This window comes from Quercus suber, unplaced genomic scaffold (genome assembly GCF_002906115.3).
Source record: "Quercus suber isolate HL8 unplaced genomic scaffold, Cork oak 2.0 scaffold_476, whole genome shotgun sequence".
Classification (NCBI taxonomy): domain Eukaryota; kingdom Viridiplantae; phylum Streptophyta; class Magnoliopsida; order Fagales; family Fagaceae; genus Quercus; species Quercus suber.
The window spans coordinates 173,648-180,271 of NW_027069927.1; positions in this window are offsets into that span (position 1 = coordinate 173,648).

The following is a 6,624-nucleotide window of genomic DNA, read 5'->3' on the forward strand; positions in this document are numbered from 1 at the left end:
TCATGTGGCTATTTTCACAGAGCTCTTGCATACCCAGAGTACACTTGTTAAGTGGTCACTTCATTTTCCCCCATATTCATGTTTCATCTTCTTAAGGATCTTCAGCATCACCTTATTAGTGGCTTCAGCCTGGCCATTTCCTTGCAAGTAGTATGGTGTAGACCTTCCATGCTTGATGTAATATACTTCAGTTAGGTTCTTCATGTCTTTGTTTATGAACGGAGTCCCATTGTCACTGATCAGTCTTTTGGGGATCTTGAACCTTGTGATGATGTGCTCTCAAATGAAGTTTTTCATGGCTGCTCTAGTGGCCTTTTTCAAAGGGATAGCTTCTTCCCATTTTGTAAAGTACTCAATAGCTGCTAGGATCCATATGTAACCATTGGAAGGGGGGTTTATAGGCCCTATGAGATCGATCCCCCAAGTGTGGAAAGGCCATGGTGTTGTCATATCTTGTAGTACGTTTAAGTGAGTGTGGATTGCATCTCCAAGAACTTGACAGGTATGGCACGTTTTGACCAGTTCCTCAGAGTCCTTCTTCATTGTTGGCCAATAGTACCCCAACAGTAGTAACTGCTTGTAGAGCCTTCTTTTCCCTGGGTGACTTCTACAGTCACCATAATGGACTTCCCTGACTACTTTCTAGCTTCTCTTGGCCCTAGGCATCTTAGGGGATCCCTGTTGTACCTTTTTTTGAACAGGATCCCGTTCTATAAGAAGTGCCTGACTACAAGTCTCTTGAGTTTGTGGGCTAATGTCCTGTCAGCTAGTAGGATCCTTTGAGCCAAGTATTCCATGAATGGAGTTCTCTAGTCTTCCGTAACAAATACATTGTAGCTTTCTTCCTTGTCTATTGAGAGTAGACATTTTTGGCATTTCTCTTGTGTAGTTGCTGCCTCTTTGTTCATAGTTGGCCAGTAGTACCCCACACGCTGCATCCTTCTGTATAGACTGATTTTTTCTACAACCCCACAGGCTTGGCTATGTAGTTCTTCTAGTCTCAGCTTTCCTTCTTTCTCATTGATGCATTGGGATAGGATCTCTCTGGGCAGCCTTTTATGTAGCTCCCTTTCTATCATAGTGTAGTCCCTCAGCTCCTTGATACTCCCTCTATATCTTGCCTCTTTCATTTTCTCATTGACCTCACTCCTTCAATCCTGCTGCTCGGGTTCTTCAGGGAACATCCTTTTGAGGATCCTTATGATGAAATGTTCCTGCTTACCTATTCTTACCAAAGTGTCTTTCCCCTTGAATGGCACTTGGGACCCTAAGGTGGCTAGTGCATCAGCGAACATGTTCTCACTCCTCTGGGTGTACTCCACACTAAAAGTCTGGAATTCCCGCTCCAGCCTTTGTGCCCAAGTCCTGTAGGTTGCCAAACTTTACTCTCTCAGTGCAAAGTCACCTTTTACTTGGGAGACCACAAGATTAGAGTCTCCTAGAACTCTCATATGCTTTACTCCTATGCTGAGTACTATAGTTAACCCAGTTAAGTATGCCTCGTATTTAGATGCATTATTTGAATATGAAAACCCAAGCTTAAAAGATAGGGGTATGGTGTCCACATCTTCGCAACTAAGTACAACTCCCAGTCTATTTGAAGTTGTTGTTGCTGACCCATCAAATCTCATTGTCCATTTCTTTCCCGAGATTTCTGCTATTGCCACTTCCCTTGGGATCTCTTCACTTAGTGAGCACTCTTCCCTTCCTGGAAACTAGGCTAACAAATTTGCTATGGCTTGACTTTTGACAACCTTAGGAGTCTTGAGACCTATGTGGTATTGAAAGAGCAGGATCAACCAATGTGCTATCCTTCCTGTCAGGAGGGCCTGATGTAGGAGTGCTTTTATGGGGTGTGACTTAGTCACCAAAAGGATTTGGTGACATGAGAAATATCGCTTCAACCTTTAAGATGCGTAGATGACTACTAGGCAAGCTATTTTCTATCCTGGGGTACCTGGTCTCAGCATCCTTAAGTGTCTTGCTCATGTAGTAAATGGGTTTCTCATTCCCATCATCATCCTCTTGTGCTAACAGGGCTCCTATCGCCTGGAAGTTTGATTCTAAATATAGCAATAGGGGTCACCCACGTATTGGTGCTTGGAGTGTGGAAATGTGATTCATGATCTGCTGGATCCTTTAGAAGGCTTCCTGCTGCTCGGTTTCCCAGGTGAACTCAACCCCCTTTTTCAACAGTTTGGATAAGTTACTCGTGACTGAAGCCAATCCTAGCACAAACCTCCTAATGTAGGCCTCCTCATTATTGCAATGGCTATGACTTTTGCTAGATCTACACTTATGCCTTTGTGATGTACTAGGAACCCTAGAAACTTTCCAGTAGACACCCCAAAAGCACACTTCAAGGGGTTCATGCGCAGTTTGTATTTCATGCACCTTTCAAAAACTTGTTTAAGTGCCTGAAAGTGCCTTGTTCTAGTTTTTTATTTCACCATGATATCATCCACATAATCTTCCATCTCTTTATGCATCATGTCATGGAAGATAGCTATCATGGTTCGCTAGTACGTGGCCCCTGCATTTTTGAGGCCAAGGGCATTACAGTGTAATAAAAATTCCTAATTGGGGTCTGAATGCTGTCTTCTCTGCATCTTTAGCAGCCATGCAAATTTGGTTGTACCCACTAGACCCATCCATAAATGAAAACATAGAACTTCCCGCAGCTAAATCCATAAGAAGGTTAATATTAGGCAGAGGGAACTCATCTTTTGGACATGCCTTGTTCAGATTACGAAAGTCCACACAATAACGGATTTGACCATTCTTTTTCTTCACAAGTACTATGTTGGAAAGCCACTTAAGGTGTTGGATGGGCTTGATAAAACTAGCTGTTAGTAGCTTCTGGACTTCTTGAGTTATTTGAGCTTCTACATCAGTGTGAAAGACCTTGGATGGTTGGATTACTGGCTTGACTCCTTGGTTTACGTTGAGAGAATGGACCACCAGCCTTGGGTCCAGACCAAGCATCTCATCATAGGTCCATGCGAACATAATCATATATTTCTTGAGCAAGGCCATTAATTGCTCATTTTCTTGTGCTGTCAACTAACTACTAATGAATACAGGCTTCTAGGATCTCAGCTCAGCTCCTAAGTTTATTTCTCTTAATTCTTCCTTAGGCTGAATTTGTGCCTCTTTAACTGGTTCCTTTGAGACTTCTTCTTGAGCCACCATACATTTTGGTGGTCCGGGACCCTCTTGCATGATGCATTCAGGCCCCGCACACCTTCATAAACAATAAATTAACCTTCCTCCGGGTTCTCGTACTACTACACATTCCCAGGTTCCTGAGGTGCTGGGCTCCCTCCTTTGCCTTTTTCTCTCCAAGAGGTTTCTTAGGTCACAGGTACCCTCTCCTTCTTCTTCTTCTAAGATAGGTGCTCTTGGGGTCCTCGACATGGGGCTCTCATCATCTGGTTCTAACTCATCATAGAACATTGTTTCCACAAAGCTTACCTCTCCTTGGCTGAAAGGATTATGGTTGGCAGGGATCCTTATGGGCCTCCTATTCAATCTCCCTTTAACACATTGATGGTACGTGGATGGGATAAGGTGGTGCTTATTGAGCCATGGGCGACCCAACAATACATGGTAGGAAACCTCTAAATTGATCACATGAAATCTGACCAGGGCTACTATTGGCCCTACTCTTAAGGCCAACTGCACATATCCCTCAGTTGATTCTGATGATCTTCTAAATCCTGTTATCTCCATGGGAGCCCCTAGGATCCTTCTGCCAGTTAGGCCTGCAGCTTCCAGGGTACTAAAGGCTATGAGGTTGAGTGATGCCCCTATGTCTACTAGTTCTCTTCTGACTTGGACACCATTTATAGTGACCATTAGATAAAAAGGTCTACGGTGGTCTAGATGCTCGACCTCCATGTCTTCATCAGTGAAGGTTATTGCATTGGTTGTTTCTAAGTAAGCTCAACTAGCATGCGATTCTGCCATGAAACATTCCATCCCTGAATCTGCTGTTATACTCATAAGGGACTCTGTGGCCACCCTTCTTGCTTCTGGCCCAAATCCCAACTGGATGAATAGTGACATGAACTTAGGGTTCTTCTGGAGAGTCCTGACTGTGCTTAGGTGGAAGGATCCTTCAGATTCTTCTACTTCTGCTAGGTTCCTGTGGATCACTACAGCCACTACCCCTTTCCCTTTATGGTTGGGTAGGGGATTCCTTTGCACTTCGGGTTCCTTTTGAGTGAGCTCCAGGGCTCCCTCCCTTAGTTTCTTGTGAAAGAGCCTGCGGAGGGTCCAGCAATCCTTGGTAGAGTGCTTGATGCAGTTGTGAATCCTGTAGAATAAAGAATTCTTTCTTTCTTCCTCAGTTGGTGGCCTGGACACAGTGAATGGCCTAACAATTCCATCTCCAATCCACTTGTCCAAGACATGGTTCAATTCCTTTGCAATACATGGAATCACTAGTGGTTCTTCGAACACTTTCCCTTCAGGTCTCTTCCTTTTCTCTACTACCGATGCTGTCATGGCCTGGGGTACTGGCACTCTCTTTGTTCTTATATTCTATGCTGTCCTTTTTGTTCTCTAAAGCAGGTCAACAAATAGAGTGATGCATAAATTTTCGAGGTTAAGTCTGTAATCGAAGAGTATGTTAGATATGCAGGTCTCCACGAGCTCTTTTTCCTCATGGTATCCATAACAATCTAAAGAAACATCTTTAAATCTTTTGATGAACTGGACAGGATCCTCTCCAGGCCTTTGCCTTACCATCTGAAGGCTTTGGAAGGTGACCTTGTCCTCACTGGGGTAATACTTTGCACAGAACCTCTCCATCATTTCATCCCAGGTCTTAATGGACCTAAGCATCAGCGTGGTGTACCAAGTATATGCTCTGTCCACTAGGGACTTAGCAAACTCCCTTAAGCACAGTTTTCTATCTCCTGCATAGGGGCCCATAGTGTGAATAAATCTACTCACATGTTCTACAGCACTCCCATTCCTTCCATCAAAAGGATGGAACTTCGGGGGTTCATATCCTTTGGGATATGGCTTGTTGAGGAGTTCTGGTGGGAATAGGTGATCCTGAGAAAATTGCTTGGGGATCCCGAGAGTTTTTCCCTTTCTTGCTCCAAAAGGATATTAACATCTGCCAATGTCAGGTACTGGGGGTTGCCACCCCCTCCTACTGCTGACCCTCCCTCTGGTTGGGCTCTGTCTCGATTAACTACAAGGAGGACATTATCCTTGATTTCCTGTGTCCTGCCCTCTTTGAGAAGGCGAATTTCTTGCTGCGAATCTTTCAACATTTCTGCCATTCAAACCACAGGGTCTGGCTCTTGTCTTGCATGCCTTTGGCCTGATACCACTTCCTATTCTACCAAAGGCACCTCATTCCTCTGTCTAGAGGCTACTTCATTCTCTCCTACGGGCTTAGAGGCCGTAGGTGGCACATTAGTACCTTTGCTGTTCCTTGGCGTTGGAGCTATGCTCTGCAAAAAGACCACTTTTTCCCTCTCCTTTATCCAGTCCCCAGCGAAGTTGCCAAAAATCTGTGAGTGCCTTTTTTCTTAACATGCAGGCCCAAGGATCTTGGGCCAAATACTTATGGTTTAGTGGACTGGGCTTGGTTCACTGCAGCTAAATAGGCTGTTTACAAACAAAGTGGTGCATAGAGCAAGGATCCTACAACACGTATACACAAGCAAAGTAAGAATATATGTATTGAACAACAAGAAAAACAGCAAAAGAAAAACAATGTAATAAGGAAAAGCACACAATGACTGTTAGAGATCCTCAAGTCAATATAAAATATTTGATTATTTTTTTAATTATGGATTACAACATGCTCACTAAGATGTATTACAAGATCCAAATAAGCTCAAAAATCACAAACTTAGATGGCTATTCAAACCTCTAAGACTTGCAAAGTTTGAATCTCACTGAATCTGAGTATGTTCTATAGTGGCTGTGTTAGGATACCAGGGAGTATTTCTCTTTCTTTTTAATACTGTCGAATCGCCCTTTCAATGCTGGCTGCCTTCCCCTTTTATAGTGTCACGTTATAATTCCAGGGTACCACTAATTTCTCTCTTTTGCTCCCCTAGGTATCAAAACTCGTGCTGTCCCAGTTACTCAGAGGGCTGGTCCATTCCTTTTTCCTCATAATTGATAGGTCACAATCTGAATGACCCCTAGTGATTAACCATAATTAATTAATTTAGCCAAGTAATTAATTAATCAATTAATCATGCAATTTTATGGAAGCACAAACAAATCACCAACAACTAAATATGCAGCGGAAAATAAATAACACGGTGATTTGTTTACGAATGGGGAAAACCCTAACGGCAAAAACCCTACCGGGTGATTTTCAGGTCACCACTCCCGAAACTCCACTATTATCAAATCAAGCGGTTACAAGTAAAGGAATCCCAAGTACCTTACCAACCTACAGTTGAACCCTTACCCCAATACCCAATTGGACTTGATCTGTAGTGACAGTTCCCTCCTTTGATGCACGGCTCCCAAGTACGTGACTAACCAATGCGCGGATCCAAGTACGCGACTTCAGAACACCAACTAAGGAAGAATGGTTGGCTGCAAAGTTCTTCAGTTCATCCTTTATGATGAATGCAGGAAGAT